The following is a 13,918-nucleotide window of genomic DNA, read 5'->3' as shown; positions in this document are numbered from 1 at the left end:
CCCCTACCCCCGCCCAGGGACTAATTAATCCAGTCAAGTTCACAGTGGATATTAAGTTCCACAGACTGTAAATATTTATATCCACTAGGATTGGGAAATGGCTTTGTTTCCAAGCTGTGAATCTTCAGGAGGCATTGGGGTTTTATCAATAGCTAATGTTTCTTGGGCATTTACATCATGCCTGACACTGAGATACGATTTTGTATGTTTTTGTTGCTTAATTCTCACAATGATCTTATTATGGCACTGCTGCCACTTCCTGGTAGAGAGATTGCTTCTAACCAGAATAGAACAAGAACCAAAAATCTTTCACCAAGTTAAAGCCATTGAAAACTGACTAGATGAAACCAGCCCAAGGCAGTAGGATCTCAGAACTCACTTTCTTAAGTACTATCCTAAGTTCGGGTCCCTACGGTGGTGGCTTGATTATATAAGAATGGACCCCATAGACTCACATTTTTGAGTGCTTAGTCACCAGGGAGTAGCATTGTTTGAAAGGGTTAGAAGGATTAGGAGGTGTGGCCTTATTGCAGTAGGTGCAGAAGTGTATCAGTGGGGGTGGGCTTGGAGGTTTAAAAAGCCCATGCCAGGAATAGGTTCTCTCTCTCTGTCTACAGACCAGAATGTAACTCTAGGCTACCACTCCAACACTATGTCTGCCTGCATGCTACCATGCTTCCTGCCACGATGACAAGAAACTTAACCTCTGAAACTGTAAGCCAGATCTTAATTAAATATTTTCTTTCATAAGAGTTGCCTTGGTCATGTGTCCCTTCATAGCAAAGAGCAGGAATATGGAATTACCATAGAATACAGATTTTTTTTTCTCTGACTGTATTAACATAGGATAGTAGCACGTGGATTTCCCTGTTAGGAGTTTTGCTGCATGAGCAGATACATGCAGCTGGCCTTCCATGTTTTTGACACATTCAGCAACAGCATAGCAAACATTCATCATCCTTATTCCTTAAGTGACATACCAGATGATATTTACATTGCAAGGAGGTATTGAATAACACCCAGCTGTTGATACTGTAATAAATATTGTCCTTTGAAGACACTTGAGAAACATGTAATCAAGTTACAAAAAAAAAAAAAAAAGATCACAATAAATAATCCCCCTTTAAACAAACAAAACCTGAAACCTAAGGCTCATAAAGCTTTAAGTGAATTTTTGATTTTGCGTTGGGTCACTGTCATAGCTATCCTAGGGCGCATGTGCCTTGTCATCTGTAGACACACCTAAAGTATACAAGATGATTGGTCTAGGTAAGTACTATGGCAGATGTACAAAGGGCTTGAGTATTCAAGGATTTGGGTGTATGAGCCCAGGTAACTTGCCACTGCCTATAGATGTCAGAGATTCATTCACTTTTTAGTTGAAACTTTAAGAAATCTTTCCCATCAAGGAGAATATTAAACAGATACAAAGCAGATAAGAATATAGTAGTCCTTCATGGATCCATCACACAGTTTTGAACTTCTATCAAACAGCTTTGAACTTTGCCTACAGGGGCCAAATAATAGTGCCTGTTATCTAATTATTAAAAGGGAGAGATTTATTAATTAATATTTACAAAGTAAACAGCTGTTAACTCTGCAACAAAAACTATTTGAGTATAGGTCATCAGGTTCTTGCTATGTGGCCTAAGCTGGCTCTAAATTCCTGTCTCAGCCTCTTGAGTACTACTACCATTACAGATATGTACAGCTTAAAAACACATTAGATAATTAATGTAGCAACTCTACGTTGTAAATATTTCTCTTTAAAAAATGCAAGCCTTTAATCCCAGCACTCTGGACAGAATCAGGCAATGTCTGAGTTGGAGGCCAGCCTGGTCTATAGAGTGAGATCCTAGACACCCAGGCCTACACAGAGAAACCCTGTCTTGAAAAACAAAACAAAACAAAAAGATACATGCATTGTGTGTTTCTAAAAGCAGACAGCTCAGGGAAGACATGGAGAGTGTGTGGGTGAATACTCTAGGCCAGTTGGAGCACCTGGCAAAACAAGGCAGAATAGAGCTGGGAATGTTGCCTTGCTGTCTTTTTTTTTTTTTGTTTTTTTTTTGTTTTTGGTTTTTGAGACAGGGTTTCTCTGTATAGCCCTGGCTGTCCTGGAACTCACTCTGTAGACCAGGCTGGCCTCGAACTCAGAAATCCACCTGCCTCTGCCTCCCAAGGAATTAAAGGGGTGCACCACCACTGCCTGGGGCCTTGTTGTCTTCAAGACCCTATTTTGGGACCTGTGGATTTGTCAGTCTAGTTCTACTGATCTGTGATCCTTCTGTTTAAAAACTTTACTTTTTAAGAAAAGGGTTTAATCTATAGCAATATTGAACAGAAGAGAGAGTTTCCATTTACTGCCCCACCCCCACTCCCATTCTGAGACACACAATGCCTCTCTCTCCAACTAGCAACATGCAGGGCCAGAGGGGTTCTTTTGCTACAGTTGTTGAATCATATAAGACACATTGTTATCTTCCAAAGTTCTTGTGTTCATTAGGGCTTGGGCTCACTTTTATTTTCAAATGTGCTAGGTACCAAACCAAAAGCCAGATGCTGTTGGGCAAACTCTCGTTGAGCTATAGCCTATTCTTAGGGTTTGGAAACTACTATTCCATACAGGCCAGCTTTATTGCCTTAATCATGTGGGATTGTCTTCATTTGTAGTTTAGTCTCTGATAGAAGTATCCATGTTTTCTTGGAATACAGATCTCTCACCATCAATTCACCAGGGTAACTGAGAGCCATTGCTTCAAACCTATTCAGCAATGACTGCTTGTTTTGAAATTGTCATAGGATCCTTCTGTCCTTTAGGATCTTTCATTTTTTTGGGAGTCACCTTCAGAAATAGTCTGTGTTCAAAAAAAAAAAAAAAAAAAAAAAAAAAAAAAAAAAAAAAAAAAAAAAAAAGAAAGAAAGAAAGGAAGGAAGGAAGAACGAAATGGTCTCTGTTACATAGCACCTTTAACAGCTTTATTTTTTAACTTTGTGTCCCCCTAGTGGGCTATGTTGTTTATGCCACATGTTTCTGTAGTAGTCCTTAAGTTCTCTATGTTGAATATTCTTTAAAAACTTGCAGAGCCTTTTGGTCTGTATGCTTATCTCATTCCTCTATTCTGTATTTCAGCCGTGAGTGTCACTAGAAAACTTCTGAGTCACTTCTGTGATCCTCCTCCTGGTTTTGTCCACTTGGTTTCCTCAGGAGGATCTGAGTTGTACACATCCCGGTCATATTTGCTTTGACTGAAAAATTGCTTGCATTACATTGATTTAAGACAGTTCAGGTAACCAATATCTATGTGGCTTCTCTTCCGCACATGTAGAGTCCAATTTGTCTGCATCCAAGAAACTGAAGCTTGACTATTTCCATAACTGATTTTCTTGGTTATAGTAACTTGTTTTTTTTAAAAGATCTATCCTCAGGTGCTTTTCAAGAAAACTGTCAACCATACTAGGGAGAACTGACTATGTCTCTACCCAGGGCTGGTGATGGCCTGTTCACATTTTCTTTCTTTGCTGCATCCTAGGTTGCTATGTGTGCCCTAGAAGCACCAAACATTCTGTACAGCCAGAGTTCTTTCTGTCAAACATGGTGATTTTACTCCACTTTTTACACAATCCACAGATCTTTGTAACATTTTCTGGAACTTTTAGATATTTTTAAGTGAGTATTTTTCATTTTGAAAAGCCCGAGAAAGGTATATGGAACATCTATCAAGAGCACAGACACTGGCACTAGAAGTTGGAACATCGTCCTGTCCCCACTAAGTTTAGGAGCTCTAAGAACAGTGCACATCACTCCCTATTGTCATAAAGGAGCTATCCTTCGAATGAATTCTCTACATGTTGTAAGTCAGAGACATACTTTTCAGGTTTGTGTGTTAATAGCATTTAGAGGTAACTAAGACAAAGTAAGATCTTGGGCACTTTGAAATCAGAAGAGTCAGGCCTGGGAAGCAGGAACTCTGTTGCATCCAAGAAACATACCTTAACATCAAGAATTCAAAAGAAGGAAAAAGACATTCCAAGTAAGTAGATCTAAGAAGCAATCTGGGGTATAGCCATTTCAATATCTGAAGAAAAAAAAAAAAGATGTTAAACCAAAACTAACCAGAAGAGACAGAGATGAACACTACATATTCATCAAAGGAAAAATCTACCAAGAGGACATTACAATTCTTAACACCAACACATCCAAGCACAGGGGACCAAGGTCATAAAGGAAACACTGCTACAGCTTAGATCACATGTTGACCCTCACACAGTAATAGTGGGGGACTTCAATACCACACTCTGGCCAGCAGTCCCAACATCCAGACAGTAACTACAGAGAGAAATGCCAGAGCTAACTGACATTATAAACCAAATGGACCTAACAGATGTTTACAAAATATTTTATTACAAAAGAACATACCTTCTTCTCAGCACAACCTGAAACTTTCTCCCAAACTGATCACCTACTCAGACACAAAACAAGTCTCAACAGATACAAGATTATTGAAATAACACCCTGCATCCTCTCAGACCACCAAGGATCAATAGCTGATGTTAACAACAGAAATGAAACAAAAAGTTACAAATGGAAACGGAACAATTCCTGAATAAAAAAATGGGCCAAGACAGAAATTAGGAAAGAAACTGAATTCCTTCTAGAATTGAATTAACATGAATATACAACACAGCCAACCTATGGAACACAATGAATACATCTCTGAGAGGCACTAAGTGTCTGCATTAAACAATTGGAGAGATCTCATACTAGAAACACAACAGCACACCTGAAAGCTATAGACCAAAGAGATACACACACACACACACACAAACCCAAAAGGTGTAGATGGCAAGCCAGTTAACTAAAATGCAAAGAATGAACACTGAAATTAACAAAATTAGAAATGAAAAGGGAGGATATAACAGACACCAAGGGAATCCAGAGAATCAAAAGAACTTAAAAAACAAAACAAAACAAAACGAAATCAAAGCCCCTCAAAACCTATACCCCACCAAATTGGAAAATCTAAAAGGACAATTTTCTCATATATACTACCTTTCAAAGTTAAAACAAGATCAGGTAAGCAATTTAAATAGACCTATAGCCCCTACTGAAATAGAAACAAGAATTAAAAGTCTCCCACTGGATAAAACAAACAAACAAACAAACCCAGGGGTAAATGGCTTTAATATAGAATTCTACCACATTTTCAGAGAAGATGTCAATATTCCTCAAATTATTCCATGGGACAGAAACAGAAGGAACATATGCAAATCTGTTTTCTATAAGCCCACAGTGGACATGCAAACCACCTAAAGATTCAACAAAGAAAGAGAAATACAGGCCAACTTCCTTTATGAATATAGATGCAAAAATTGTCAATAAAATACTTGCAAACTGAATCCAAGAACACATAAAAGAGATCATCCATCATGCTCCAGTAGTCCTCATGCCAGAGATGCAGGGATAGCTCAGCATACATTTATAGATAAATGTAATCCACCATATAAGCAAACTGAAAGACAAAAATCACATGATCACATGATTATTTATGCAGAAAAGGCCTTTGACAAAAATCCAGTACCTTTTCATTACAGAAGTCCTGGAAATATTAGGGATACAGGGACATACCTCAACATAATAAGGACAGTTTATAGCAAGCCCATAGCCAACATCAACTTACGGGAAGAGAAACAAGTCCACTAAAAGCGGAACAATGAAATGTTCTTCACATCTCAATACCCATTTAATAGAGTACTTGATGCCTTTGCCAGAGTAGACAACTGAACAGACCAAAAGGATACAAATTGGAAAGGAAGAAGTCAAAGTATCTTTATTTGCAGATGACATGATAGTATACATAAGTGACCCTAAAACTCCTCGGGTCTGATTGAATGATTTCAGCAGAGTACCTGAATACAAAATTAACCCACAAAAATAAGTAGCCCTCCTATATTCAAATGATAAACAAACATGAAAAGAACCAAAGAAACAGCACCTTTCACAATAGCCTTAAAAGATATAAGTTATGATATAAATTATTTTGAAGTAACTCTATCCAAGCAAGTGAAAGACTTGAAAAAAAATAACCAAATTAAAGATGAGGTACAGATCTAAACAGAAATTTCAGCGGAGGAAACTCAAATGGCTGAGAAACACTTAAAGAAATGTTCAATCTCAGTCATTAGGGAAACGCAAATCAAGTTACTTTGAGATTTCATCTTAAGCCTATTGGAACGGGCAAGATCAATAAGACAAGTGACAGCTTATGCTGGTGAGGGTGGAGAGTAAGGGGAATGCTCCTCCATTGCCGGAGTGCAACCTTGGACAGCCAATGTGGAAATCACTGTGGCAGTTCCTCAGGAAGATGAGAAGCAATGTACCTTAAGATACCATTGTTAGGCATGTACCCTAAGGGTGCTTCATCCTATCACAGAGACACTTGCTCCACTATGCTCATTGCTCCTCTAATCATAATAGCCAGAAACTGGAAAGAGCATAGATTAAGGATGGATGAGGTAAATTTAGTAATTTACACAATGGCGTATTACTCAGCGAAAAAAATGAAATCATGCTAGTCACAGACAAATGGATGGATCTAGAAAGGAAAAAAAAAAAAGACCATCCTGAGTGAGGTGTCCCAGACCCAGAAAGACAAATATGGTATAATTACTTTTATGTGGATATTAGCTGTTAAATCAATAATAATCAAGCTACAATCCATAGCCATACAAACCATACAGCTACAATGCAAACCACAGAGGTTATGTAGAGACTATGGGGAACACATAGATCTCCTTAGGAAAGGAAAATAGAATATATGTTTATGGGTGGATGGTGTAATATCTATTCCTGGTTGTCAACTTGACTATATCTGGAATGAACTATAATCCAGAATTGAAGGACTCATCTGTGATCCAATTCTTGAGGCTGGAAGACATAAGTTTCTGATCTGGATCTTGTCATGGAGATCTTGAGGCATAGTGGTGATGAAAAACTTAGGCCTGGGCAAGGGAGTGCACGCCTTTAATCCCAGGAGACTAAGGCAAGATCTCTAAATTCTAGGTCAGCCTGGGACAAAGCAAGTCCCAGATCCAGACATGGTGGTACACACCTTTAATCTGGGCCATACCTTCTGCTGGAGACCTACATAAGGACATTGGAAGAAGGAAGATATACTATTCTTCAACTGCTTGCACTTGCCAGCACATCTGTTGGAACCTACTTCTACAGAAGACCAGCTGAAACAACTAGCCTCTTGGGACTGAACAACTACGAGATTCTTGGACTTCCCATCCACAGATGACCATTGTTGGGTTAGTTGGACTGCAGCCTGTAAGTCATCACAATGAATTCCCTCAATATAAGAAAGACATTCCACAAATTCTGTGACTCTAGAGAACCCTGACTAATACAGATGAAGAGAGGGTGGAATGTGATGACCAAGTGGGGAAGAAGGAGAGAGAATATGGGAAGAAACTGCTAAAAATAAGAGTCACTTAATGGGTAGTGGAAACCTAATAAATACAGTAGAATCTTCATAGCACGCACGCACAAATCGCTAAATACCAGGAAAGACAGAGCCCCTACTTGTTCTCTCTTATCACCAAATGAAGCTTCCCCTACCAGGATTGGGTTACATCAAATTGAATTTTTAACCAAAGGGGTTTTATGGGAACCCTCAACAACTCAGGCTGTTGTGAAAACTATAGGCTGCTTTTCACAAACTCATACCAAGATTCCATTGCTGAAGACAATGCCTACACATTTCATTGAACATGGAGAAGTTGAGTTGGTGCCTAAATAGAGCCTTTACTCCTATGTCCCAGCTCCTTTGGTACGGGAAGGTACTCTGCATGCTACCAAAAGAGAAACATAAACACCAACCCAGGCATAAACCCTCTGATCTACAATGGTGTCCTGCCTGCAACCTACATTAATATAATGGTGGCACAAAACCTGTGGGAGTGACCAACCAACATCTGATTTGATTGTAGGCTCACTCCATGAGATGAAATCCAGGACATTGTTTGGGTAAACAAGAACCTGAGTATATATATAGTCCAGGGTCCTAGGGTAAAATGAAATACTACTGTTCTGGAAAAAAAAAGTGGCAATAAAATGATTTCTAATGACATTTTGTTATATTCATAGACTAGTGTCTTGTTCAGTTATCATCAGAGAACCTTCCTACTGAAACAGATGAGAACAGACACAAAGACCCACAGCCAGACATTATCCCAGAGCCAGACATTATGCAGAAAGAGAGAGAGAGAGAGAGAGAGAGAGAGAGAGGGAGGGAAGGAGGGAGGGAGGGAGGGACACAGACACGGACACGGACACAGACACACAGAAAGATATTGGTACCTTAGAACACTCAATCCTAAGTGGGATGTTTGCATCAAATCCCACCCCTTGGGGGCCCAGGGAAACCTGTGGAAGAGGAGACAAAAAGACTGTAAGAGCCAGAGGGGATGGAAGACTCCAAGAAACAAGGCCTTTTAAATTAACATGATCACAGGAATGGAGGCAGCATGCACAGAGCTCACATGGGTCTTTGCTGTATCCTCTGAGTATAAATTATGGCTTCCAGCTTAGTGTGTTTATGGGATTCTTGAGTGTGTTAATGAGTGGGTCTCTGATTCCTGTGCCTTCTCTTGGGTTCCTTTCCTTCCATTTGCCTTGTCCAACTCAGAAGCAATTTTCTTCTTCTTCTTCTTCTTTTTCTTTTTCTTTTTCTTTTTCTTTTTCTTTTTCTTTTTCTTTTTCTTTTTCTTTTTCTTCTTCTTCTTCTTCTTCCTATTATTATTATTATTATTATTATTATTATTACTGAGAGAGAGCAGGAGGAAGGCACTAAGCTGACTGCTTGTTCTATCTCACTGGGTGACACTTTCCATCAGGACACAGCATGAAGTGGCAGCTTCTGACTCTGCTCTTAGCCTTCCTAGCTCCAGAATCCTGAGCCTGAGAAGCCTCTACTTCCTAATTACCCAGTCTCAGGTATTTTGTTATGAAACAGAAAACATATTCATGGAGGAGATATTAATATCTAACTCAAACCGTAGCTAGGACCAAAGGTTTGTCATTGGCTGCTCTGTTTTCAAGCTTTTCCCCCTTGAAAGTGCATAACGGTTTTAAATGAAAATCTGTACAGAATACAGCATGATATTAAAGTAGGTGGAACATGATTTTATAACCCTCTTAACATAGACTTGTCCTTTCCCATCCTTCAGAGGTCCCCAAAGAGTCCCATAAACCTAGGTATGAAGCTACTCCTCTAAATTCAGGTAGGGTGGAGAATTATGTTTCTTTGTGTATTTTCTTTCTTTCTTTCCTCTTTTTCTTTCCCTTTTCTTTCCTTCTTCCTTCCTTCTTTTCTTTCTTCTTTCTTTCTCTCATTCATTCTTTCGAGACTAAGTCTTACTGTGTAGCCTTCGCTGTCCTGGAACTCACCATGCAGACCTCAAACTCAGGCTGGCCTCAGACTCACAGTTCTGCTTGCTCCCACCCTGAGTGAGGCATGAGAGAATTCTTATCTTAAACCAAATCTGACTGTTAGAAGGCTTAGACTTTACAGATGGGAAGGCTAACACGGTCTGGCTAGATTCCAGGAAAACTTGAATCAATTTAGTTCCTGCACAGTTAATTTGGATTGTATGACTGTGTCAAAGGCCAGCATCCAGAGATGGAGGCAGATGCTTTTGTGTGTGTGTGTCTCTGTGTGTGTGTGTGTGTGTGTGTGTCTTTCTCATTCTACAGAGTACAGCCTAGGGCCCTGACCTTCCAGAGAACTGGAGGTGACTCTCATGAGGCATTTATAAGGAACTCTGGGGTTTTGCCTTTAGACAAAGTCTCAGTTTCAGATACCCTAAAGGGCTGCTCTTTGTCTGCTAGAAAGGAGAAGTCCCTGTGAAAAGTGTCTTGCATCTGCTTTTGTCATGTTCTCATTACCATGCATTATTTCACTTGGGACTCTCTGGCTTGCATCCTAGAAGTCTGGAGGCTATGAAATGTGTATTGCCAGGTATATATCATAGGACATTTTTGCACAACTGAGCAGAAAAAAAAAAGCTTCTCAAGTGGAATTAAATGAAATAATAAAGGAATCCTGTAAGTCTCAAAGATCCCATCAAAATTCTTGGATAGAATTCCTCAGACCTGGCAAGTAGAAACACAGCTGCGTTCTCACTGATCTAAAAAATATTAAAATATTGGCAGTAACTACCTAATGTTAAGCCTTGATATTATTTTTGGTCATACAGAATTATTATGCTAACACACAGTGGTTGATATGGTGAGAGGACACTCAGTAAAGGAGCTATGAGAAGCCTGAAGTGCTGTAGATGCTTATTGCAGACATAGGAGGCCTTAGCCCAAAGGTCCGAACCTCAGTTTTTCTTCTGTATAAAATGGGGCTAATATGAACAGAGAGATGGCTCATTGGGTGGAGACAGCTGCCACCAAACCCAGTGACCTCAGCTGGATCCCTGGGATCTACAGGGTGAAGAGAGACACACTTTATCGCCTGATTTTCATGTGTCCTCTTATAAATCTTTACTGAGCTCTATCACTACTAGTGATGTGCTAGTATATCTGTGTACATGCAGGTCACATATAAAATATGTAGTATATCACAGACAGACACGATGCTCAGGTTCTGTGTTGGCAGCTTAAACCTGTATAACACAGACACGACACTCAGGTTTCACATCCACAGCACAGCTGTTGCTTTCCAAGTCACAGTGATAGAATATCTTACAAAACAAAGAGGAAAGATTCCCTCCCTCTATAGTTTCAGTCTCTGAAGGTAGGAAGGTGTGATACAGCACCCCAAGTCACGCAGGCAGGAAGTAAAATGGCCCAGTTACTGAAAGGGGCCAGGGTTAGATAGATGTAGCCTTCTCCCTAGTTCACTTTTTTTTTTTAAAGTTTTTAAATATGAATGCTAGTAATACTCTTTTTTTATAAAGATTTATTTTATTTATTTTATGTATATGAGTACACTGTAGCTGTACAGTCCAGATGGCTGTGAGCCATCATGTATGTGGCTGTTGGGAATTGAACTCAGAACCTCTGCTGGTCCCACTCGCTCCTGCCCCCTGCTCGCTGTGCCCCGCAATTCACTGTAGCTGTCTTCAGACGCACCAGAAGAGAGCGTCAGATCTCATTACGGATGGTTGTGAGCCACCATGTGGTTGCTGGGATTTGAACTCAGGACTTTGGAAGAGCAGTCAATGCTCTTAATTACTGAGCCATCTCTCCAGCCCCCTCTAGTTCACTTCTTAAATACAGGCTCCAATTTCCCACAGTCTACTCACATCGGGAGTCTGTCAGTAGACTAATCCTTCATTAAGGCAGAGCCCTTATGAGCTTGCTGGAACAAGTACCCCAGAGGCATGGCTTAACTAGCATGGCCTAGCTGTTCTCAGGGCAGTCAAGACTAACCACCGCAGATGCCCAACTATGTTTAATATGTAGCCATAATAGTAACCATAATGATTCATTAATGAAAATAGAAGGAGCCCGCTCTTCTAAGAGAACCAGATGATGAGACTATGAATTCTGTTGTAGGCCTACTGAGAGTGTAAAGCCCATTCAAGCCATATAACTGAAGATGCTGAATAGGCATTTGAATCTGAATACCTGGATTGTCACAAAGAGTTCTTCAATAGAGGAAAACAAGGCCGGTGTTTGCAGGGAATTGTGTCATGGTGTAATTACGGGAAGAAGGGACAAGTGCTGGTATTCCATTCTAATATGACAGCTTAGACCAGAAAAGTAGCCTTTACAATTACTTAAAAATTGAGTTGGTTTCTAGTACTTATAAATCATAGATTTTACATAATATAGATTTTTTTTTTAAAAAAAGATTTATTTAATGTATGTGTGTTCTCTGTCACTCTATTCAGACACATCAGAAGAGGACATCGGATCCCATTACAGATGGTTGTGAGCCATCATGTGGTTGCTGGGAATTGAACTCAGGACCTTTAGAAGAGCAGTCAGTGCTCTTAACCTCTGAGTCATCCCTCCAGCCCCCATAATATAGATTTTTAAGACATTCCTAGAGTATGACTGGCTAGGTCATAGCCACTATAAGAGAGCCTAATACTATAATTCTGCTGAATGTAATACATTTTCTCCTAAATTCCTGCCTTTATGCTCATAGATAAGTGCGTTTTCAAGCCTTAACAGACACTTTTTTTTTTTTTTTTTGGCAACAAATGGTGATCAAGAGAGACTTTTGTGTTTGAGAAAGAATAGAATTTTGGCTGTCCTCAGACTTTCTAGATAGCCCAAGATGACCTTCAACTCCTGATCCTCCTGCCTCTACCTCCCAAGTGCTGGGATTACAGCAGTATTCTACTCTGCCTGGGTAACATTAGAAAGAAAGGAAGGGAAAAAGAAAGAGAGAGAGACAGAGCGAAAGAAACAAGTACCAGAGATGAACCCTCAGTGTCATGCAGTGTGGGAAGCACTTTGCAGTTGAGCTGATTCCTGCCCCTTTTCTTGTGTTGCCAGATTGGATGCATTGTTTCCTCCTCTGCAATAGACTATGAAGTTTCCCATATTTGGTTAGATCCCTGAACTGCACTGAGGCTAAGTACGCGTTCTGTCATTGAGCCATATCCCAGTCCCCTTCCCTATAATTTAAAAGTCATAAACTCAATTCCTTTCCATTATGAATGCATCAGTCCCTTATACAAATGTCTTTTACTTTCTTATCTGTGGAAGTCCCTTGCTGTCAATATTCTGGAATTCACACAATTAAGCAGTGTGTATGTGACTTAGAAATTGTCACCCGTGTGTTCAGCCACAAGTTAGTATCCTCTTCAGGGAGTCTCTTGCATTCCCCTTCGGATGACCTTCTTGGGCCTGACTTGGTTTATCCAAGTGGTACCAGGCTCCTTTTACTTGTAAATTAATGAAAAAGGGACCAACATCAGCTCCTGTCCACACACACACACACACACACACACACACACACACTTACCCTTAGGGGAAGTTACCACGTTGTCTTTTGGGAGGACACTGGAGAGCAAGGAAAGGAATCCAGTCCATCTTTCTCCTTTCTTTCTTCTTTCCTTCCTTCCTTCCTTCCTTCCTTCCTTCCTTCCTTTCTTTCTTCTCTCCTCCTTTCTTCTTCCTTCCTTCCTCTCTTTCTTCCTTTCTTTCTTTTTCCTTTTTTATTGGTTATTTTATTATTTACATTTCAAATGTTATCTCCCCTTCCTGGTTTCCCCTCCACAAATTCCCTATCTCATCCCCCTACCCCCTGTTTCTATGACGGTGCTCCCCCACCCACCAACCCACTCCCACCTCACTGCCCCAGTATTCCCCCATGCTGGAGCAAGTAGCTTTCACAGGATCAAAGGCCTATCCTCCCATTGATGCCTGACAAGCCCATCCTCTGTTACATATGCAGCTAGAGCCATGGGTCCCTCCATGTATATTCTTCAGGGGTTTATTCCCTGGAAGCTCTGGGGTGGGGGTGGGGGTCCGGTCTGGTTGGTTGATATTTTTCTTCCTATGGGGTTGCAAACCCCTTCAGCTCCTTCAGTCCTTTCCCTAACTCCTCCATTGGGGTCCCTGTCCTCAGTCCAATGGCTAACTGTGAGCATCCGCATCTGTGCTGGCTAGGCTCTGGCAGAGCCTCTCAGGGGACTGCTATACCAGGCTCCTGTCAGCAAGCACTTCTTGGTATCAGCAATAATGTCTGGGTTTGGTGTCTGCAGATGGGATGGATCCCTAGGTGGGGCAGTCTCTGAACAGCCTTTCCTTTCAGTCTTTACTTCCTTCTTGGTCCCTGTATTTCCTTTAGACAGGAGCAATTCTGGGTTAATATTTTGGAGATAGGTAGCTCCCTTAACTGGGAGCTGTGCCTAATCTCTAGATGATTTCTTTTTTTTTTTTTTT

General features: G+C 40.5%; 1 long non-coding RNA gene across 1 annotated transcript in view; it reads left to right on the top strand.

The window, feature by feature from the left end:
* The window catches only part of LOC116094020, a 17,544-nt gene continuing 3,626 nt past the window's right edge, over positions 1-13,918 (top strand). Inside the window, exons 1-3 of the long non-coding RNA XR_004119934.1 lie at positions 1-67; positions 618-714; positions 3,134-3,290. This is a non-coding gene — a long non-coding RNA (uncharacterized LOC116094020). The remainder of the gene's footprint in view (positions 68-617; positions 715-3,133; positions 3,291-13,918) is intronic.

This window comes from Mastomys coucha, unplaced genomic scaffold (assembly GCF_008632895.1).
Source record: "Mastomys coucha isolate ucsf_1 unplaced genomic scaffold, UCSF_Mcou_1 pScaffold16, whole genome shotgun sequence".
In the NCBI taxonomy this organism is placed as follows: Eukaryota; Metazoa; Chordata; class Mammalia; order Rodentia; family Muridae; genus Mastomys; species Mastomys coucha.
This window is presented reverse-complemented; position numbering and strand designations above follow the sequence as displayed.